This window comes from Schistocerca serialis, chromosome 12 (genome assembly GCF_023864345.2).
Source record: "Schistocerca serialis cubense isolate TAMUIC-IGC-003099 chromosome 12, iqSchSeri2.2, whole genome shotgun sequence".
NCBI lineage: Eukaryota > Metazoa > Arthropoda > Insecta > Orthoptera > Acrididae > Schistocerca > Schistocerca serialis.
In genome coordinates, this window is record NC_064649.1 from 197,463,363 (window position 1) to 197,487,551 (window position 24,189).

A 24,189-nucleotide genomic window follows, 5' to 3' on the forward strand; every position below is an offset into this window, starting at 1 on the left:
GTGAAGCATCGGAATCTATAAATAGTGTAACAGGAATGGTTAAAACATAGACAGTTGGAAGAGTCAGTCTTCTTGTACTTAAGTCGGCATTGTACCTTTTCTATTTAATTCCGATGCAATTTCTGTGTTTCATCGTCAATAAGAAGGTCCAAGGGATACAGTAAACATATAGTGAAGCATCGGAATCTGAAACTGGACTCACAGGAAATATTCACAAAATAGTCAGTAAGATGAGTCAGTCTTCTTGTACTTAAGTCGGCATTGTGCCTTTTCTATTTAATTCCGATGGAATTTCTGTGTTTCATCGTCAATAAGAAGTTGAGAGGGATTCATAAACCTGAAGTGGAGCATCGGAATGTATAACTAGTGTCACAGGAATGGTTCAAAGCATAGACAGTGGGAAGAGTCAGTCTCCTTGTACTTATGTCGCCATTGTGCCTTTTCTATTTAATTCCGATGCAATGTCTGTGTTTCATCGTCAATAACAAAGTCAGAGGTATACTGTAAACCTGTAGTGAAGGATCGGAATCTGTAACTAGCGTCACAGGAATGGTTCGAAACATAGATAGTAAGAAGAGTCAGTCTTCTTGTACTTAAGTCGGCATTGTGCCTTTTCTATTTAATTCCGATGCAATTTCTGTGTTTCATCGTCAATAAGAAGGTCAAAGGGATACAGTAAACCTGGAGTGAAGCATCGGAATCTAAAACTGGTCTCATAGGAAATGTTCACAACAAAGTCAGTAAGTAGAGTCAGTCTTCTTGTACTTAAGTCGGCATTGTGCATTTTGGATTTAATTCCGATGCAATTTCTGTGGTTTCATCATCAATAAGAAGGTCAGAGGGATACATTAAACCTGAAGTGAAGCATCGGAATCTATAACTAGTGTCACCGGAATGGTTCAAATCATAGTCATTAGGAAGGGTCAGTCTTCTTGTTCTTAAGTCAGCATTGTGCCTTTCCTATTTAATTCCGATGCAATTTCTGTGTTTCTTCGTCAATAAGAAGGTCCAAGGGATGCAGTAAACCTGAAGTGAAGCATCGAAATCTATAACTAGTGTCACGGGAGTGGTTCAAAACATGGACAGTAAGAAGAGTCAGTCCTCTTGTACATAAGTCGGCATTGTGCCTTTTGTACTTAATTCCGATGCAATTTCTGTGTTTCATCAACAATAAGAAGGTCAGATGGATACAGTAAACCTGAAGTGAAGCATCGGAATCTATAACTAGTGTCACAGGAATGGTTCAAAACATAGACAGTAAGATGAGTCAGTCTTCTTGTACGTAAGTCGGCATTGTGCCTTTTGTATTTAATTCCGATGCAATTTCTGTGTTTCATCGTCAATAAGAAGGTCAGAGGGATACAGTAAACCTGAAGTGAAGCATCGGATTCTATAACTAGTCTCACGGGAATGGTTTAAAACAAAGAGATTAGGAAGAGTCAGTTTTCTTATACTTAAGTCGGCACTGTTCCCTTTGTATATAATTCCGATGCAATTTCTGTGTTTTATTGTCAATAAGAAGGTCAGAGGGATACAGTAAACCTGAAGGGTAGCATCGGAATCTATAACTAGTGACACAGGAATGGTTCAAAGCATAGTCAGTAAGAAGAGTCAGTCTTCTTGTACTTAAGTCGTCATTGTGCCTATTTATTTAATCCCGATGCAATTTCTGTGTTTCATCGTCAATAAGAAGGTCCAAGGGATACAGTAAACCTGAAGTGAAGCATCGGAATCTATAACTAGTGTCACAGGAATGGTTCAAACATAGTCAGTAAGATGAGTCAGCCTTCTTGTACTTAAGTCGGCATTGTGCCTTTTCTATTTAATTCCGATGCAATTTCTGTGTTTCATCGTCAATAACAAGGTCAGAGTTATACAGTAAACCTGTAGTGAAGCATCGGAATCTGTAACTAGCGTCACAGGAATTGTTCGAAACATAGATAGTAAGAAGAGTCAGTCTTCTTGTACTTAAGTCGGCATTGTGCCTTTGCTATTTAATTCCGATGCAATTTCTGTGTTTCATCGTCAATAGAAAGGTAAAAGGGATACAGTAAACCTGGAGTGAAGCATCGGAATCTATAACTAGTGTCACAGGAGTGGTTCAAAACAAAGACACTAAGAAGAGTCAGTCTTCTTGTACTTAAGACGGCATTGTGCCTTTTGTATTTAATTCCGATGCATTTTCTGTGTTTCATCAACAATAAGAAGGTCCAAGGGATACAGTAAACCTGAAGTAAAGCATCGGAATCTATAACTAGTGTCACAGGTATGGTTCAAAACATAGACAGTAGGAAGAGTCAGTCTTCTTGTACTTAAGTCGGCATTGTGCCTTTTCTATTTAATTCCGATGCAATTTCTGTGTTTCATCGTCAATAAGAAGGTCAGAGGGATACAGTAAACCTGAAGGGAAGCATCGGAATCTATAACTATTGTCACAGGAATGGTTCAAAACATAGTCAGTAAGAAGAGACAGTCTTCTTTTACTTAAGACGGCATTGAGCCTTTTGTATTTATTTCCGATGCAATTTCTGTGTTTCATCGTCAATGAGAAGGTCAGAGGGATATAGTACACCTTAAGTGAAGCATCGGAATCTATAACTAGTGTCACAGGGGTGGGTCAAAACATAGACAGTAAGAAGAGTCAGTCCTCTTGTACATAAGTCGGCATTGTGCCTTTTGTACTTAATTCCGATGCAATTTCTGTGTTTCATCGACAATAAGAAGGTCAGATGGATACAGTAAACCTGAAGTGAAGCATCGGAATCTATAACTAGTGTCACAGGAATGGTTCAAAACATAGACAGTAAGATGCGTCAGTCTTCTTGTACGTAAGTCGGCATTGTGACTTTTGTATTTAATTCCGATGCAAATTCTGTGTGTCACCGTCAATAAGAAGGTGAGAGGGATACAGTAAACCTGAAGTGAAGCATCGGAATGTATAACTAGTGTCACAGGAATGGTTCAAATTATAGACAGTAGGAAGAGTCAGTCTCCTTGTACTTAAGTCGGCATTGTGCCTTTTCTATTTAATTCCGATGCAATTTCTGTGTTTCATCGTCAATAACAAGGTCAGAGGTATACACTAAACCTGTAGTGAAGCATCGGAATCTGAACTAGCGTCACAGGAATGGTTCAAAACATAGATAGTAAGAAGAGTCAGTCTTCTTGTACTTAAGTCGGCATTGTGCCTTTTCTATTTAATTCCGATGCAATTTCTGTGTTTCATCGTCAATAAGAAGGTCAAAGGGATACAGTAAACCTGGAGTGTAGCATCGGAATCTATAACTAGTGTCACAGGAATGGTCAAAACATAGACAGTCAGAAGAGTCAGTCTTCTTGTACTTAGGTCGGCATTGTGCCTTTTGAATTTAATTCCGATGCCATTTCTGTGTTTCATCGACAATAAGAAGGTCCAAGGGATACAGTAAATCTGAAGTGAAGCATCGGAATCTATAACTAGTGTCACAGGAACGGTTCAAAACATAGACAGTAAGATGAGTCAGTCTTCTTGTACGTAAGTCGGCATTGTGCCTCTTGTATTTAATTCCGATGCAATTTCTGTCTTTCATCGTCAATAAGATGGTCAGAGGGATACAGTAAACCTGAAGTGAAGAATCGGAATCTATAACTAGTGTCACGGGAATGGTTCAAAACATAGAGATTAGGAAGAGTAAGTCTTCTTATACTTTAGTCGGCACTGTGCCTTTTGTATATAATTCCGATGCAATTTCTGTGTTTCATCGTCGATAAGAAGGTCAGAGGGATACAGTAAACATGAAGTGAAGCATCGGAATCTAAAACTAGTGTCACAGCAATGGTTCAAAACATAGTCAGTAAGAAGAGTCAGTCTTCTTGTACTTAAGTCGGCATTGTGCCTTTTTATTTAATACCGATGCAATTTCTGTGTTTCATCGCCAATAAGAAGGTCCAAGGGATACAGTAAACATGAAGTGAAGCATCGGAATCTAAAACTAGTGTCACAGGAATGGTTCAAACATAGTCAGTAGAAGAGTCAGTCTTCTTGTGCTTAAGTCGGCATTGTGCCTTTTCTATTTAATTCCGATGGAATTTCTGTGTTTCATCGTCAATAGAAGGTGAGAGGGATACACTAAACCTGAACTGAAGCATAGGAATGTATAACTAGTGTCACAGGAATGGTTCAAAACATAGACAGTAGGAAGAGTCAGTCTTCTTCTACTTGAGTCGGCATTGTGCCTTTTGTATTTATTTCCGACGCAATTTCTGTGTTTCATCGTCAATTAGAAGGTCGGAGGGATACAGTAATCCTGAAGTGAAACATCGGAATCTATAACTAGTGTCTCAGGAATGGTTCAAAACATAGACAGTAGGAAGAGTCATTCTTCTTGTACTTAAGTCGGCATTGTGCCTTTTCTATTTAATTCCGATGCAATTTCTGTGATTCATCGTCAATGAGAAGGTTAAAGGGATACAGTAAAAATGAAGTGAATCATCGAAATCTGTAACTAGTGTCACAGGAATGGTTCAACACATAGACAGTACAAAGAGTCATTCTTCCTGTACTTAAGTCGGCATTGTGCCATTTCTATTTAATTCCGATGCAATTTCTGTGTTTCGTCGTCAATAAGAAGGTCCAAGGGATACAGTAAACCTGAAGTGAAGCACCGGAATCTAAAACCGGTCTCTCAGGAAAGGTTCTAAACATAGAGAGTAAGAAGAGCCAGTCATCTTGTATTTGAGTCGGCATTGTGCTTTTTGTATTTAATTCCGATGCAGTTTCTCTGTTTCATCGTCAATAAGAAGGTCAGAGGGAATCAGTAAACTTGAAGTGAAGCATCGGAATCTATAAATAGTGTAACAGGAATGGTTAAAACATAGAGAGTTGGAAGAGTCAGTCTTCTTGTACTTAAGTCGGCATTGTACCTTTTCTATTTAATTCCGATGCAATTTCTGTGTTTCATCGTCAATAAGAAGGTCCAAGGGATACAGTAAACATATAGTGAAGCATCGGAATCTGAAACTGGACTCACAGGAAATATTCACAAAATAGTCAGTAAGATGAGTCTGTCTTCTTGTACGTTAGTCGGCATTGTGCCTTTTCTATTTAATTCCGATGGAATTTCTGTGTTTCATCGTCAATAAGAAGTTGAGAGGGATTCATAAACCTGAAGTGGAGCATCGGAATGTATAACTAGCGTCACAGGAATGGTTCGAAACATAGATAGTAAGAAGAGTCAGTCTTCTTGTACTTAAGTCGGCATTGTGCCTTTTCTATTTAATTCCGATGCAATTTCTGTGTTTCATCGTCAATAAGAAGGTCAAAGGGATACAGTAAACCTGGAGTGAAGCATCGGAATCTATAACTATTGTCACAGGAATGGTTCAAAACAAAGACAGTAAGAAGAGTCAGTCTTCTTGTACTTAAGTCGGCATTGTGCCTTTTCTATTTACTTGCGATGCAATTTATGTGTTTCATCGTCAATAAGAAGGTCCAAGGGATACAGTAAACTTATAGTGAAGCATCGGAATCTAAAACTGGTCTCATAGGAAATGTTCACAACAAAGTCAGTAAGTAGAGTCAGTCTTCTTGTACTTAAGTCGGCATTGTGCATTTTGGATTTAATTCCGATGCAATTTCTGTGGTTTCATCATCAATAAGAAGGTCAGAGGGATACATTAAACCTGAAGTGAAGCATCGGAATCTATAACTAGTGTCACCGGAATGGTTCAAATCATAGTCATTAGGAAGGGTCAGTCTTCTTGTTCTTAAGTCAGCATTGTGCCTTTCCTATTTAATTCCGATGCAATTTCTGTGTTTCTTCGTCAATAAGAAGGTCCAAGGGATGCAGTAAACCTGAAGTGAAGCATCGAAATCTATAACTAGTGTCACGGGAGTGGTTCAAAACATGGACAGTAAGAAGAGTCAGTCCTCTTGTACATAAGTCGGCATTGTGCCTTTTGTACTTAATTCCGATGCAATTTCTGTGTTTCATCGACAATAAGAAGGTCAGATGGATACAGTAAACCTGAAGTGAAGCATCGGTATCTATAACTAGTGTCACAGGAATGGTTCAAAACATAGACAGTAAGATGAGTCAGTCTTCTTGTACGTAAGTCGGCATTGTGCCTTTTGTATTTAATTCCGATGCAATTTCTGTGTTTCATCGTCAATAAGAAGGTCAGAGGGATACAGTAAACCTGAAGTGAAGCATCGGATTCTATAACTAGTCTCACGGGAATGGTTTAAAACAAAGAGATTAGGAAGAGTCAGTTTTCTTATACTTAAGTCGGCACTGTTCCCTTTGTATATAATTCCGATGCAATTTCTGTGTTTCATTGTCAATAAGAAGGTCAGAGGGATACAGTAAACCTGAAGGGTAGCATCGGAATCTATAACTAGTGACACAGGAATGGTTCAAAGCATAGTCAGTAAGAAGAGTCAGTCTTCTTGTACTTAAGTCGTCATTGTGCCTATTTATTTAATCCCGATGCAATTTCTGTGTTTCATCGTCAATAAGAAGGTCCAAGTGAAGCATCGGAATCTATAACTAGTGTCACAGGAATGGTTCAAACATAGTCAGTAAGATGAGTCAGCCTTCTTGTACTTAAGTCGGCATTGTGCCTTTTCTATTTAATTCCGATGCAATTTCTGTGTTTCATCGTCAATAACAAGGTCAGAGTTATACAGTAAACCTGTAGTGAAGCATCGGAATCTGTAACTAGCGTCACAGGAATGGTTCGAAACATAGATAGTAAGAAGAGTCAGTCTTCTTGTACTTAAGTCGGCATTGTGCCTTTGCTATTTAATTCCGATGCAATTTCTGTGTTTCATCGTCAATAGAAAGGTAAAGGGGATACAGTAAACCTGGAGTGAAGCATCGGAATCTATAACTAGTGTCACAGGAGTGGGTCAAAACATAGAGAGTAAGAAGAGTCAGTCCTCTTGTACTTAAGTCGGCATTGTGCCTTTTGTATTTAATTCCGATGCAATTTTTGTGTTTCATCGACAATAAGAAGGTCCAAGGGATACAGTAAACCTGAAGTGAAGCATCGGAATCTATAACTAGTGTCACAGGAACGGTTCAAGACATAGACAGTAAGATGCGTCAGTCTTCTTGTACGTAAGTCGGCATTGTGACTTTTGTATTTAATTCCGATGGAATTTCTGTGTTTCATCGTCAATAGAAGGTGAGAGGGATACACTAAACCTGAACTGAAGCATAGGATTGTATAACTAGTGTCACAGGAATGGTTCAAAACATAGACTGTAGGAAGAGTCAGTCTTCTTGTACTTGAGTCGGCATTGTGCCTTTTGTATTTATTTCCGACGCAATTTCTGTGTTTCATCGTCAATTAGAAGGTCGGAGGGATACAGTAAACCTGAAGTGAAACATCGGAATCTATAACTAGTGTCACAGGAATGGTTCAAAACATAGACAGTAGGAAGAGTCATTCTTCTTGTACTTAAGTCGGCATTGTGCCTTTTCTATTTAATTCCGATGCAATTTCTGTGATTCATCGTCAATGAGAAGGTTAAAGGGATACTGTAAAAATGAAGTGAATCATCGAAATCTGTAACTAGTGTCACAGGAATGGTTCAACACATAGACAGTACAAAGAGTCATTCTTCCTGTACTTAAGTCGGCATTGTGCCTTTTGTATTTAATTTCGATGCAATTTCTGTGTTTCATCGTCAGTATGAAGGTCCAAGGGATACAGTAAACACATAATGAAGCATCGGAATCTAAAACTGGTCTCACAGGAAATGTTCAAATCATAGTCAGTAAGAAGAGTCAGTTTTCTTGTATTTAAGTCGGCATTATGCCATTTCTATTTAATTCCGATGCAATTTCTGTGTTTCGTCGTCAATAAGAAGGTCCAAGGGATACAGTAAACCTGAAGTGAAGCACCGGAATCTAAAACCGGTCTCTCAGGAAAGGTTCTAAACATAGAGAGTAAGAAGAGCCAGTCATCTTGTATTTGAGTCGGCATTGTGCTTTTTGTATTTAATTCCGATGCAGTTTCTCTGTTTCATCGTCAATAAGAAGGTCAGAGGGAATCAGTAAACTTGAAGTGAAGCATCGGAATCTATAAATAGTGTAACAGGAATGGTTAAAACATAGAGAGTTGGAAGAGTCAGTCTTCTTGTACTTAAGTCGGCATTGTACCTTTTCTATTTAATTCCGATGCAATTTCTGTGTTTCATCGTCAATAAGAAGGTCCAAGGAATACAGTAAACATATAGTGAAGCATCGGAATCTGAAACTGGACTCACAGGAAATATTCACAAGATAGTCAGTAAGATGAGTCTGTCTTCTTGTACGTAAGTCGGCATTGTGCCTTTTGTATTTAATTCCGATGCAATTTCTGTGTTTCATCGTCAATAAGAAGGTCCGAGGGAGACAGTAAACCTGAAGTGAAGCATCGGAATCTATGACTAGTGTCACAGAAATGGTTCAAACATAGTCAGTAAGATGAGTCAGTCTTCTTGTACTTAAGTCGGCATTGTGCCTTTTCTATTTAATTCCGATGGAATTTCTGTGTTTCATCGTCAATAAGAAGGTGAGAGGGATTCATAAACCTGAAGTGAAGCATCGGAATGTATAACTAGTGTCACAGGAATGGTTCAAAGCATAGACAGTGGGAAGAGTCAGTCTCCTTGTACTTATGTCGCCATTGTGCCTTTTCTATTTAATTCCGATGCAATGTCTGTGTTTCATCGTCAATAACAAGGTCAGAGGTATACTGTAAACCTGTAGTGAAGGATCGGAATCTGTAACTAGCGTCACAGGAATGGTTCGAAACATAGATAGTAAGAAGAATCAGTCTTCTTGTACTTAAGTCGGCATTGTGCCTTTTCTATTTAATTCCGATGCAATTTCTGTGTTTCATCGTCAATAAGAAGGTCAAAGGGATACAGTAAACCTGGAGTGAAGCATCGGAATCTATAACTATTGTCACAGGAATGGTTCAAAACAAAGACAGTAAGAAGAGTCAGTCTCCTTGTACTTAAGTCGGCATTGTGCCTTTTCTATTTACTTGCGATGCAATTTATGTGTTTCATCGTCAATAAGAGGGTCCAAGGGATACAGTAAACTTATAGTGAAGCATCGGAATTTAAAACTGGTCTCATAGGAAATGTTCACAACAAAGTCAGAAAGTAGAGTCAGTCTTCTTGTACTTAAGTCGGTATTGTGCATTTTGGATTTAATTCCGATGCAATTTCTGTGGTTTCATCATCAATAAGAAGGTCAGAGGGATACATTAAACCTGAAGTGAAGCATCGGAATCTATAACTAGTGTCACCGGAATGGTTCAAATCATAGTCATTAGGAAGGGTCAGTCTTCTTGTTCTTAAGTCAGCATTGTGCCTTTCCTATTTAATTCCGATGCAATTTCTGTGTTTCTTCGTCAATAAGAAGGTCCAAGGGATGCAGTAAACCTGAAGTGAAGCATCGGAATCTACAACTAGTGTCACGGGAGTGGTTCAAAACATGGACAGTAAGAAGAGTCAGTCCTCTTGTACATAAGTCGGCATTGTGCCTTTTGTACTTAATTCCGATGCAATTTCTGTGTTTCATTGTCAATAAGAAGGTCAGAGGGATACAGTAAACCTGAAGGGTAGCATCGGAATCTATAACTAGTGACACAGGAATGGTTCAAAGCATAGTCAGTAAGAAGAGTCAGTCTTCTTGTACTTAAGTCGTCATTGGGCCTATTTATTTAATCCCGATGCAATTTCTGTGTTTCATCGTCAATAAGAAGGTCCAAGGGATACAGTAAACCTGAAGTGAAGCATCGGAATCTATAACTAGTGTCACAGGAATGGTTCAAACATAGTCAGTAAGATGAGTCAGCCTTCTTGTACTTAAGTCGGCATTGTGCCTTTTCTATTTAATTCCGATGCAATTTCTGTGTTTCATCGTCAATACCAAGGTCAGAGTTATACAGTAAACCTGTAGTGAAGCATCGGAATCTGTAACTAGCGTCACAGGAATGGTTCGAAACATAGATAGTAAGAAGAGTCAGTCTTGTTGTACTTAAGTCGGCATTGTGCCTTTGCTATTTAATTCCGATGCAATTTCTGTGTTTCATCGTCAATAGAAAGGTCAAAGGGATACAGTAAACCTGGAGTGAAGCATCGGAATCTATAACTAGTGTCACAGGAGTGCTTCAAAACAAAGACAGTAAGAAGAGTCAGTCTTCTTGTACTTAAGACGGCATTGTGCCTTTTGTATTTAATTCCGATGCATTTTCTGTGTTTCATCAACAATAAGAAGGTCCAAGGGATACAGTAAACCTGAAGTAAAGCATCGGAATCTATAACTAGTGTCACAGGGATGGTTCAAAACATAGACAGTAGGAAGAGTCAGTCTTCTTTTACTTAAGTCGGCATTGTGCCTTTTGTATATAATTCCGATACAATTTCTGTGTTTCATCGTCAATAAGAAGGTCAGAGGGATACAGTAAACCTGAAGGGAAGCATCGGAATCTATAACTAGTGTCACAGGAATGGTTCAAAACATAGTCAGTAAGAAGAGTCAGTCTTCTTGTACTTAAGTCGGCATTGTGCCTTCTTATTTAATTCCGATGCAATTTCTGTGTTTCATCGTCAATAATAAGGTCCAAGGGATACTGTAAACCTGAAGTGAAGCATCGGAATCTGTAACTAGTGTCACAGCAATGGTTCAAACATAGTCAGTAAGAAGAGTCAGTCTTCTTGTGTTTAAGTCAGCATTGGGCCTTTTCTATTTAATTCCGATGGAATTTCTGTGTTTCATCCTCAATAGAAGGTGCGAGGCATACAGTAAACCTGAACTGAAGCATAGGAATGTATAACTAGTGTCACAGGAATGGTTCAAAACATAGACCGTAGCAAGAGTCAGTCTTCTTGTACTTAAGTCGGAATTGTGCCTTTTGTATTTATTTCCGATTCAATTTCTGTGTTTCATCGTCAATGAGAAGGTCAGAGGGATACAGTACACCTGAAGTGAAGCATCGGATTCTATAACTAGTGTCACAGGAATGGTTCAAATCATAGACAGTAAGAAGAGTCGGTCCTCTTGTACTTAACTCGGCATTGTGCCTTTTCTATTTAATTCCGATGCTATTTTAGTGTTTCATCGACAATAAGAGGGTCAGAGGGATACAGTAAACCTGAAGTGAAGCTTCGGAATCTATAATTAGTGTCACAGGAATGGTTCAAAACATAGACAGTAAGAAGAGTCAGTCTTCGTGTACTTAAGTCGGCATTCTGCCTTTTGTATTTAATTCCGATGCAATTTCTGTGTTTCATCGTCAATACGAAGGTCAGAGGGATACAGTAAACCAGAAGTGAAGCATCGGAATATATAACTAGTGTCACGGGATTGGTTTAAAGCATAGAGATTAGGAAGAGTCAGTCTTCTTATTCTGAAGTCGGCACTGTGCCTATTGTATATAATTCCGATGCAATTTCTGTGTTTCATCGTCAATAAGAAGGTCCAAGGGATACAGTAAATATATAGTCAAGCATCGGAATCTATAACTGGTCTCACAGGAAATGTTCACAAAATAGTCAGTAAGAAGAGTCAGTCTTCTTGAACTTAAGTCGGCATTGTGCCTTTTCTATTTAATTCCGATGCAATTTCTAAGTTTCATCGTCAATAGGAAGGTCAAAGGGATACAGTAATCCTGGAGTGAAGCATCGGAATCTATAACTAGTTTCACAGGAATGGTTCAAAACAAAGACAGAAGGAAGAGTCAGACTTCTTGTACTTGAGTCGGCATTGTGCCTTTTGTATTTAATTCCGATTCAATTTCTGTGTTTCATCGTCAATAAGAAGGTCATAGGGATACAGTAAACCTGAAGTGAAGAATCGGAATCTATAACTAGTCTCACGGGAATGGTTTAAAACATAGAGATTAGGAAGAGTCAGTTTTCTTATACTTAAGTCGGCACTGTGCCCTTTGTATATAATTCCGATGCAATTTCTGTGTTTCATTGCCAATAAGAAGGTCAGAGGGATACAGTAAACCTGAAGGAAAGCAGCGGAATCTATAACTAGTGTCACAGGAATGGTTCAAAAACATAGTCAGTAAGAAGAGTCAGTCTTCTTGTACTTAAGTCGGCATTGTGCCTTTGCTATTTAATTCCGAGGCAATTTCTGTGTTTCATCGTCAATAGGAAGGTCAAAGGGATAGAGTAAACCTGGAGTGAAGCATCGGAATCTATAACTAGTGTCACAGGAATGGTTCAAAACAAAGACAGTAAGAAGAGTCAGACTTCTTGTACTTAAGATGGCATTGTGCCTTTTGTATTTGATTCCGATGCATTTTCTGTGTTTCATCGACAATAAGAAGGTCCAAGGGATACAGTAAACCTGAAGTAAACCATCGGAATCTATAACTAGTGTCACAGGGATGGTTCAAAACATAGACAGTAGGAAGAGTCAGTCTTCTTGTACTTAAGTCGGCATTGTGCCTTTTCTATTTAATTCCGATGCAATTTCTGTGTTTCATCGTCAATAAGAAGGTCAGAGGGATACAGTAAACCTGAAGGGAAGCATCGGAATCTATAACTAGTGTCACAGGAATGGTTCAAAGCATAGTCAGTAAGAAGAGTCAGTCTTCTTGTACTTAAGACGGCATTGTGCCTTTTGTATTTAATTCCGATGCAATTTCTGTGTTTCATCGTCAATGGAAGGTCAGAGGGATATAGTACACCTTAAGTGAAGCATCGGAATCTATAATTAGTGTCACAGGAGTGGATCAAAACATAGACAGTAAGATGAGTCAGTCTTCTTGTACGTAAGTCGGCATTGTGCCTTTTGTATTTAATTCCGATGCAATTTCTGTGTTTCACCGTCAATAAGAAGGTCAGAGGGATACAGTAGACCTGAAGTGAAGCATCGGAATCTATAACTAGTGTCACGGGAATGGTTCAAAACATAGAGATTAGGAAGAGTCAGTCTTCTTATACTAAAGTCGGCACTGTGCCTTTTGTATATAATTCCGATGCAATTTCTGTGTTTCATCGTCAATAAGAAGGTCAGATGGTTACAGTAAACCTGAAGGAAAGCATCGGAATCTATAACTAGTGTCACAGGAATGGTTCAAAACATAGTCAGTAAGAAGAGTCAGTCCTCTTGTACTTAAGTCGGCATTGTTCCTTTTGTATTTAATTCCGATGCAATTTCTGTGTTTCATCGACAATAAGAAGGTCAGAGGGAAACAGTAAACCTGAAGTGAAGCATCGGAATCTATAACTAGTGTCACAGGAACGGTTCAAACATAGACAGTAAGATGAGTCAGTCTTCTTGTACGTAAGTCGGCATTGTGTCTTTTGTATTTAATTCCGATGCAATTTCTGTGTTTCACCGTCAATAAGAAGGTCAGAGGGATACAGTAGACCTGAAGTGAAGCATCGGAATCTATAACTAGTGTCACGGGAATGGTTCAAAACATAGAGATTAGGAAGAGTCAGTCTTCTTATACTTAAGTCGGCACTGTGCCTTTTGTATATAATTCCGATGCAATTTCTGTGTTTCATCGTCAATAAGAAGGTCAGAGGGATAGAGTAAACCTGAAGGGAAGCATCGGAATCTATAACTAGTGTCACAGGAATGGTTCAAAACATAGACAGTAAGATGAGTCAGTCTTCTTGTACGTAAGTCGGCATTGTGCCTTTTGTATTTAATTCCGATGCAATTTCTGTGGTTCATCGTCAATAAGAAGGTCAGAGGGATACAGTAAACCTGAAGTGAAGCATCGGATTCTATAACTAATCTCACGGGAATGGTTTAAAACAAAGAGATTAGGAAGAGTCAGTTTACTTATACTTAAGTCGGCCCTGTGCTCTTTGTATATAATTCCGATGCAATTTCTGTGTTTCATTGTCAATAAGAAGGTCAGAGGGATACAGTAAACCTGAAGGGTAGCATAGGAATCTGTAACTAGCGTCACAGGAATGGTTCGAAACATAGATAGTAAGAAGAGTCAGTCTTCTTGTACTTAAGTCGGCATTGTGCCTTTTGTATATAATTCCGATGCAATTTCTGTGTTTCATCGACAATAAGAAGGTCAGAGGGATACAGTAAACCTGAAGTGAAGCATCGGAATCTATAACTAGTGTCACAGGAACGGTTCAAAACATAGACAGTAAGATGAGTCAGTCTTCTTGTACGTATGTCGGCATTGTGCCTTTTGTATTTAACTCCGATGCAATTTCTGTATTTCACCGTCAATAAGAAGGTCAGAGGGATACCGTAGACCTGAAGTGAAGCATCGGAATTTATAACTAGTGTCACGGGAATGGTTCAAAACATAGAGATTAGGAAGAGTCAGTCTTCTTATACTTAAGTTGGCACTGTGCCTCTTGTATATAATTCCGATACAATTTCTGTGTTTCATCGTCAATAAGGAGGTCAGAGGGATACAGTAAACCTAAAGGGAAGCTTCGGAATCTATAACTAGTGTCACAGGAATGGTTCAAAACATACTCAGTAAGAAGAGTCAGTCTTCTTGTACTTAAGTCGGCATTGTGCCTTTATATTTAATTCCGATGCAATTTCTGTGTTTCATTGTCAATAATAAGGTCCAAGGGATACTGTAAACCTGAAGTGAAGCATCGGAATCTGTAACTAGTGTCACAGCAATGGTTCAAACATAGTCAGTAAGAAGAGTCAGTCTTCTTGTGTTTAAGTCAGCATTGGGCCTTTTCTATTTAATTCCGATGGAATTTCTGTGTTTCATCCTCAATAGAAGGTGCGAGGCATACAGTAAACCTGAACTGAAGCATAGGAATGTATAACTAGTGTCACAGGAATGGTTCAAAACATAGACCGTAGCAAGAGTCAGTCTTCTTGTACTTAAGTCGGAATTGTGCCTTTTGTATTTATTTCCGATTCAATTTCTGTGTTTCATCGTCAATGAGAAGGTCAGAGGGATACAGTACACCTGAAGTGAAGCATCGGATTCTATAACTAGTGTCACAGGAATGGTTCAAATCATAGACAGTAAGAAGAGTCGTTCTTCTTGTACTTAACTCGGCATTCTGCCTTTTCTATTTAATTCCGATGCTATTTTAGTGTTTCATCGACAATAAGAGGGTCAGAGGGATACAGTAAACCTGAGTGAAGCTTCGGAATCTATAATTAGTGTCACAGGAATGGTTCAAAACATAGACAGTAAGAAGAGTCAGTCTTCGTGTACTTAAGTCGGCATTCTGCCATTTGTATTTAATTCCGATGCAATTTCTGTGTTTCATCGTCAATACGAAGGTCAGAGGGATACAGTAAACCTGAAGTGAAGCATCGGAATATATAACTAGTGTCACGGGATTGGTTTAAAGCATAGAGATTAGGAAGAGTCAGTCTTCTTATTCTGAAGTCGGCACTGTGCCTATTGTATATAATTCCGATGCAATTTCTGTGTTTCATCGTCAATAAGAAGGTCCAAGGGATACAGTAAATATATAGTCAAGCATCGGAATCTAAAACTGGTCTCACAGGAAATGTTCACAAAATAGTCAGTAAGAAGAGTCAGTCTTCTTGAACTTAAGTCGGCATTGTGCCTTTTCTATTTAATTCCGATGCAATTTCTAAGTTTCATCGTCAATAGGAAGGTCAAAGGGATACAGTAATCCTGGAGTGAAGCATCGGAATCTATAACTAGTGTCACAGGAATGGTTCAAAACAAAGACAGAAGGAAGAGTCAGACTTCTTGTACTTGAGTCGGCATTGTGCCTTTTGTATTTAATTCAGATTCAATTTCAGTGATTCATCGTCAATAAGAAGGTCATAGGGATACAGTAAACCTGAAGTGAAGAATCGGAATCTATAACTAGTCTCACGGGAATGGTTTAAAACATAGAGATTAGGAAGAGTCAGTTTTCTTATACTTAAGTCGGCACTGTGCCCTTTGTATATAATTCCGATGCAATTTCTGTGTTTCATTGCCAATAAGAAGGTCAGAGGGATACAGTAAACCTGAAGGAAAGCAGCGGAATCTATAACTAGTGTCACAGGAATGGTTCAAAAACATAGTCAGTAAGAAGAGTCAGTCTTCTTGTACTTAAGTCGGCATTGTGCCTTTGCTATTTAATTCCGAGGCAATTTCTGTGTTTCATCGGCAATAGGAAGGTCAAAGGGATAGAGTAAACCTGGAGTGAAGCATCGGAATCTATAACTAGTGTCACAGGAATGGTTCAAAACAAAGACAGTAAGAAGAGTCAGACTTCTTGTACTTAAGATGGCATTGTGCCTTTTGTATTTGATTCCGATGCATTTTCTGTGTTTCATCGACAATAAGAAGGTCCAAGGGATACAGTAAACCTGAAGTAAACCATCGGAATCTATAACTAGTGTCACAGGGATGGTTCAAAACATAGACAGTAGGAAGAGTCAGTCTTCTTGTACTTAAGATGGCATTGTGCCTTTTGTATTTAATTCCGATGCAATTTCTGTGTTTCATCGTCAATGGAAGGTCAGAGGGATATAGTACACCTTAAGTGAAGCATCGGAATCTATAATTAGTGTCACAGGAGTGGATCAAAACATAGACAGTAAGATGAGTCAGTCTTCTTGTACGTAAGTCGGCATTGTGCCTTTTGTATTTAATTCCGATGCAGTTCTGTGTTTCACCGTCAATAAGAAGGTCAGAGGGATACAGTAGACCTGAAGTGAAGCATCGGAATCTATAACTAGTGTCACGGGAATGGTTCAAAACATAGAGATTAGGAAGAGTCAGTCTTCTTAAACTAAAGTCGGCACTGTGCCTTTTGTATATAATTCCGATGCAATTTCTGTGTTTCATCGTCAATAAGAAGGTCAGAGGGTTACAGTAAACCTGAAGGGAAGCATCGGAATCTATAACTAGTGTCACAGGAATGGTTCAAAACATAGTCAGTAAGAAGAGTCAGTCCTCTTGTACTTAAGTCGGCATTGTTCCTTTTGTATTTAATTCCGATGCAATTTCTGTGTTTCATCGACAATAAGAAGGTCAGAGGGAAACAGTAAACCTGAAGTGAAGCATCGGAATCTATAACTAGTGTCACAGGAACGGTTCAAACATAGACAGTAAGATGAGTCAGTCTTCTTGTACGTAAGTCGGCATTGTGTCTTTTGTATTTAATTCCGATGCAATTTCTGTGTTTCACCGTCAATAAGAAGGTCAGAGGGATACAGTAGACCTGAAGTGAAGCATCGGAATCTATAACTAGTGTCACGGGAATGGTTCAAAACATAGAGATTAGGAAGAGTCAGTCTTCTTATACTTAAGTCGGCACTGTGCCTTTTGTATATAATTCCGATGCAATTTCTGTGTTTCATCGTCAATAAGAAGGTCAGAGGGATAGAGTAAACCTGAAGGGAAGCATCGGAATCTATAACTAGTGTCACACGAATGGTTCAAAACATAGACAGTAAGATGAGTCAGTCTTCTTGTACGTAAGTCGGCATTGTGCCTTTTGTATTTAATTCCGATGCAATTTCTGTGGTTCATCGTCAATAAGAAGGTCAGAGGGATACAGTAAACCTGAAGTGAAGCATCGGATTCTATAACTAATCTCACGGGAATGGTTTAAAACAAAGAGATTAGGAAGAGTCAGTTTTCTTATACTTAAGTCGGCCCTGTGCTCTTTGTATATAATTCCGATGCAATTTCTGTGTTTCATTGTCAATAAGAAGGTCAGAGGGATACAGTAAACCTGAAGGGTAGCATAGGAATCTGTAACTAGCGGCACAGGAATGGTTCGAAACATAGATAGTAAGAAGAGTCAGTCTTCTTGTACTTAAGTCGGCATTGTGCCTTTTGTATATAATTCCGATGCAATTTCTGTGTTTCATCGACAATAAGAAGGTCAGAGGGATACAGTAAACCTGAAGTGAAGCATCGGAATCTATAACTAGTGTCACAGGAACGGTTCAAAACATAGACAGTAAGATGAGTCAGTCTTCTTGTACGTAAGTCGGCATTGTGCCTTTTGTATTTAACTCCGATGCAATTTCTGTATTTCACCGTCAATAAGAAGGTCAGAGGGATACCGTAGACCTGAAGTGAAGCATCGGAATTTATAACTAGTGTCACGGGAATGGTTCAAAACATAGAGATTAGGAAGAGTCAGTCTTCTTATACTTAAGTTGGCACTGTGCCTCTTGTATATAATTCCGATACAATTTCTGTGTTTCATCGTCAATAAGGAGGTCAGAGGGATACAGTAAACCTGAAGGGAAGCTTCGGAATCCATAACTAGTGTCACAGGAATGGTTCAAAACATACTCAGTAAGAAGAGTCAGTCTTCTTGCACTTAAGTCGGCATTGTGCCTTTATATTTAATTCCGATGCAATTTCTGTGTTTCATTGTCAATAATAAGGTCCAAGGGATACAGTAAACCTGAAGTGAAGCATCGGAATCTATAACTAGTGTCACAGCAATGGTTCAAACATAGTCAGTAAGAAGAGTCAGTCTTCTTGTGTTTAAGTCAGCATTGTGCCTTTTCTATTTAATTCCGATGGAATCGCTGTGTGTCATCCTCAATAGAAGGTGAGAGGGATACAGTAAACCTGAACTGAAGCATAGGAATGTATAACTAGTGTCTCAGGAATGGTTCAAAACATAGACAGTAGGAAGAGTCAGTCTTCTTGTACTTGAGTCGGCATTGTGCCTTTTGTATTTATTTCCGATTCACTTTCTGTGTTTCATCGTCAATGAGAAGGTCAGAGGGATACAGTACACCTAAAGTGAAGCATCGTATTCTATAACTAGTGTCACAGGAATGGTTCAAATCATAAACAGTAAGAAGAGTCAGTCTTCTTGTACTTAACTCGGCATTGTGCCTTTTCTATTTAGTTCCGATGCTATTTCTGTGTTTCATCGACAATAAGAAGGTCAGAGGGATACAGTAAACCTGAAGTGAAGCTTCGGAATCTATAACTAGTGTCACAGGAATGGTTTAAAACTTAGACAATAAGATGAGTCAGTCTTCTTGTACGTAAGTCGGCATTATGCCTTTTGTATTTAATTCCGATGCAATTTCTGTGTTTCATCGTCAATAAGAAGGTCAGAGGGATACAGTAAACCTGAAGTGAAGCATCGGAATCTATAACTAGTGTCACGGGAATGGTTTAAAACATAGAGATTAGGAAGAGTCAGTCTTCTTATACTGAAGTCGGCACTGTGCCTATTGTATATAATTCCGATGCAATTTCTGTGTTTCATCGTCAATAAGAAGGTCCAAGGGATACAGTAAATATATAATGAAGCATCGGAATCTAAAACTGGTCTCACAGGAAATGTTCACAAAATACTCAGTAAGAAGAGTCAGTCTTCTTGAACTTAAGTCGGCATGTGCCTTTTCTATTTAATTCCGATGGAATTTCTGTGTTTCATTGTCAATAAGAAGGTGAGAGGGATACAGTAAACCTGAAGGGAAGCATCGGAATCTATAACTAGTGTCACAGGAATGGTTCAAAACATAGACAGTAAGATGAGTCAGTCTTCTTGTACTTAAGTCGGCATTGTGCCTTTGCTATTTAATTCCGATGCAATTTCTGTGTTTCATCGTCAATAGGAAGGTCAAAGGGATACAGTAAACCTGGAGTGAAGCATCGGAATCTATAACTAGTGTCACAGGAATGGTTCAAAACAAAGATAGTAAGAAGAGTCAGTCTTCTTGTACTTAAGACGGCATTGTGCCTTTTGTATTTAATTTCGATGCATTTTCTGTGTTTCATAAACAATAAGAAGGTCCAAGGGATACAGTAAACCTGAAGTAAAGCATCGGAATCTATAACTAGTGTCACAGGGATGGTTCAAAACATAGACAGTAGGAAGAGTCAGTCCTCTTGTACTTAAGTCGGCATTGTGCCTTTTGTATATAATTCCGTTGCAATTTCTGTGTTTCATCGACAATAGGAAGGTCAGAGGGATACAGTAAACCTGAAGTGAATCATCGGAATCTATAACTAGTGTCACAGGAACGGTTCAAAACATAGACAGTAAGATGAGTCAGTCTTCTTGTACGTAATTCGGCATTGTGCCTATTGTATTTAATTCCGATGCAATTTCTGTGTTTCACCGTCAATAAGAAGGTCAGAGGGATACAGTAGACCTGAAGTGAAGCATCGGAATTTATAACTAGTGTCACGGGAATGGTTCAAAACATAGAGATTAGGAAGAGTCAGTCTCCTTATACTTAAGTCGGCACTGTGCCTTTTGTATATAATTCCGATCCAATTTCTGTGTTTCATCGTCAATAAGAAGGTCAGAGGGATACAGTAAACCTGAAGAAAAGCATCGGAATCTATAACTAGTGTCACAGGAATGGTTCAAAACATAGTCAGTAAGAAGAGTCAGTCTTCTTGTACTTAAGTCGGCATTGTGCCTTTTTATTTAATTCCGATGCAATTTCTGTGTTTCATCGTCAATAATAAGGTCCAAGGGATACAGTAAACCTGAAGTGAAGCATCGGAATCTATAACTAGTGTCACAGCAATGGTTCAAACATAGTCAGTAAGAAGAGTCAGTCTTCTTGTGTTTAAGTCAGCATTGTGCCTTTTCTATTTAATTCCGATGGAATTTCTGTGTTTCAATCTCAATAGAAGGTGAGAGGGATACAGTAAACCTGAACTAAAGCATAGGAATGTATAACTAGTGTCACAGGAATGGTTCAAAACATAGAGAGTAGGAAGAGTCAGTCTTCTTGTACTTGAGTCAGCATTGTGCCTTTTGTATTTATTTCCGATTCACTTTCTGTGTTTCATCGTCAATAAGAGGGTCAGAGGGATACAGTACACCTGAGGTGAAGCATCGGATTCCATAACTAGTGTCACAGGAATGGTTCAAATCATAGACAGTAAGAAGAGTCAGTCTTCTTGTACTTAACTCGGCATTGTGCCTTTTCTATTTAATTCCGATGGAATTTCTGTGTTTCATCGTCAATAAGAAGGTCAGAGGGATACAGTAAACCTGAAGTGAAGCATCGGAATCTATAACTAGTGTCACGGGAATGGTTTAAAACATAGAGATTAGGAAGAGTCAGTCTTCTTATACTGAAGTCGGCACTGTGCCTATTGTATATAATTCCGATGCAATTTCTGTGTTTCATCGTCAATAAGAAGGTCCAAGGGATACAGTAAATATATAGTGAAGCATCGGAATCTAAAACTGGTCTCACTGGAAATGTTCACAAAATAGTCAGTAAGAAGAGTCAGTCTTCTTGAACTTAAGTCGGCATTGTGCCTTTTCTATTTAATTCCGATGGAATTTCTGTGTTTCATTGTCAGTAAGAAGGTAGAAGGGATACAGTAAACCTGAAGTGAAGCATCGGAATGTATTACTAGTGTCACAGGAATAAATCAATACATAGACAGTAGGAAGAGTCAGTCTTCTTGTACTTGAGTCGGCATTTTGCCTTTTGTATTTAATTCCGATGCAATTTCTGTGTTTCATCGTCAATAAGAAGGTCAGAGGGATACAGTAAACCTGAAGTGAAGAATCGGAATCTATAACTAGTGTCACAGGAATGGTTCAAAACAAAGACCGTAAGAAGAGTTAGTCTTCTTGTACTTAAGATCGTATTGTGCCTTTTGTATTTAATTCCGATGCATTTTCTGTGTTTCATCGACAATAAGATGGTCCAAGGGATACAGTAAACCTGAAGTAAACCATCGGAATCTATAAGTAGTGTCACAGGGATGGTTCAAAACATAGACAGTAGGAAGAGTCAGTCTTCTTGTACTTAAGTCGGCATTGTGCCTTTTCTATTTAATTCCGATGCAATTTCTGTGTTTCATCGACAATAAGAATGGCAGAGGGATACAGTAAACCTGAAGGGAAGCATCGGAATCTATAACTAGTGTCACAGGAATGGTTCAAAACTTAGTCAGTAAGAAGAGTCAGTCTTCTTGTACTTAAGACGGCATTGTGCCTTTTGTATTTAATTCCGATGCAATTTCTGTGTTTCATCGTCAATGAGAAGGTCAAAGGGATATAGTACACCTTAAGTGAAGCATCGGAATCTATAACTAGTGTCACAGGAGTGGATCAAATCATTGACAGTAAGAAGAGTCAGTCCTCTTGTAGTTAAGTCGGCATTGTGCCTTTTGTATTTATTTCCGATGCAATTTCTGTCTTTCATCGACAATAAGAAGGTCAGAGGGATACAGTAAACCTGAAGTGATTCATCTGAATCTATAACTAGTGTCACAGGAACGGTTCCAAACATAGACAGTAAGATGAGTCAGTCTTCTTGCACGTATGTCGGCATTGTGCCTTTTGTATTTAATTCCGATGCAATTTCTGTGTTTCACCGTCAATAAGAAGGTCAGAGGGATACAGTAAACCTGAAGTGAAGCATCGGAATCTATAACTAGTGTCACAGGAACGGTTCAAAACATAGACAGTAAGATGAGTCAGTCTTCTTGTACGTAAGTCGGCATTGTGCCTTTTGTATTTAATTCCGATGCAATTTCTGTGTTTCACCGTCGATAAGAAGGTCAGAGGGATACAGTACACCTGAAGTGTGGCATCGGAATCAATAACTAGTGTCACGGAAATGGTTCAAAACATAGAGATCGGGAAGAGTCAGTCTTCTTATACTTAAGTCGGCACTGTGCCTTTTGTATATAATTCCGATGCAATTTCTGTGTTTCATCGTCAATAAGAAGGTCAGAGGGACACAGTAAACCTGAAGGGAAGCATCGGAATCTATAACTAGTGTCACAGGAATGGTTCAAAACATAGACAGTAAGATGAGTCAGTCTTCTTGTACGTAAGTCGGCATTGTGCCTTTTGTATTTAAATCCGATGCAATTTCTGTGTTTCATCGTCAATGAGAAGGTCAGGGAGATACAGTAAACCTGAAGTGAAGCATCGGATTCTATAACTAGTCACACGGGAATGGTTTAAAACAAAGAGATTAGGAAGAGTGAGTTTTCTTATACTTAAGTCGCACTGTGCCCTTTGTATATAATTCCGATGCAATAATTTCTGTGTTTCATTGTCAATAAGAAGGTCAGAGGGATACAGTAAACCTGAAGGGTAGCATCGGAATCTATAACTAGTGTCACAGGAACGGTTCAAAGCATAGTCAGTAAGAAGAGTCAGTCTTCTTGTACTTAAGCCAGGATTGTGCCTATTTATTTAATCCCGATGCTATTTCTGTGTTTCATCGTCAATAAGAAGGTCCAAGGGATACAGTAAACCTGAAGTGAAGCATCGGAATCTATAACTAGTGTCACAGGAATGGTTCAAACATAGTCAGTAAGATGAGTCAGCCTTCTTGTACTTAAGTCGGCATTGTGCATTTTCTATTTAATTCCGATGCAATTTCTGTGTTTCATCGTCAATAACAAGGTCAGAGTTATACAGTAAACCTGTAGTGAAGCATCGGATTCTGTAACTAGCGTCACAGGAATGGTTCGTAACATAGATAGTAAGAAGAGTCAGTCTTCTTGTACTTAAGACGGCATTGAGCCTTTTGTATTTAATTCCGATGCAATTTCTGTGTTTAATCGTCAATGAGAAGGTCAGAGGGATGTAGTACACCTTAAGCGAAGCATCGGAATCTATAACTAGTGTCACAGGAACGGTTCAAAACATAGACAGTAAGATGAGTCAGTCTTCTTGTACGTAAGTCGGCATTGTGCCTTTTGTATTTAAATCCGATGCAATTTCTGTGTTTCATCGTCAATGAGAAGGTCAGAGAGATACAGTAAACCTGAAGTGAAGCATCGGATTCTATAACTAGTCACACGGGAATGGTTTAAAGCAAAGAGATTAGGAAGAGTCAGTCCTCTTGTACTTAAGTCGGCATTGTGCCTTTTGTATTTAATTCCGATGCAATTTCTGTGTGTCTTCGACAATAAGAAGGTCAGAGGGATACAGTAAACCTGAAGTGAAGCATCGGAATCTATAACTAGTGTCACAGGAACGGTTCAAAACATAGACAGTAAGATGAGTCAGTCTTCTTGTACGTAAGTCGGCATTGTGCCTTTTGTATTTAATTCCGATGCAATTTCTGTGTTTCACCGTCAATAAGAAGGTCAGAGGGATACAGTAGACCTGAAGTGAAGCATCGGAATTTATAACTAGTGTCACGGGAATGGTTCAAAACATAGAGATTAGGAAGAGTCAGTCTTCTTATTTTTAAGTCGGCACTGTGCCTTTTGTATATAATTCAGATACAATTTCTGTGTTTCATCGTCAATAAGAAGGTCAGAGGGACGCAG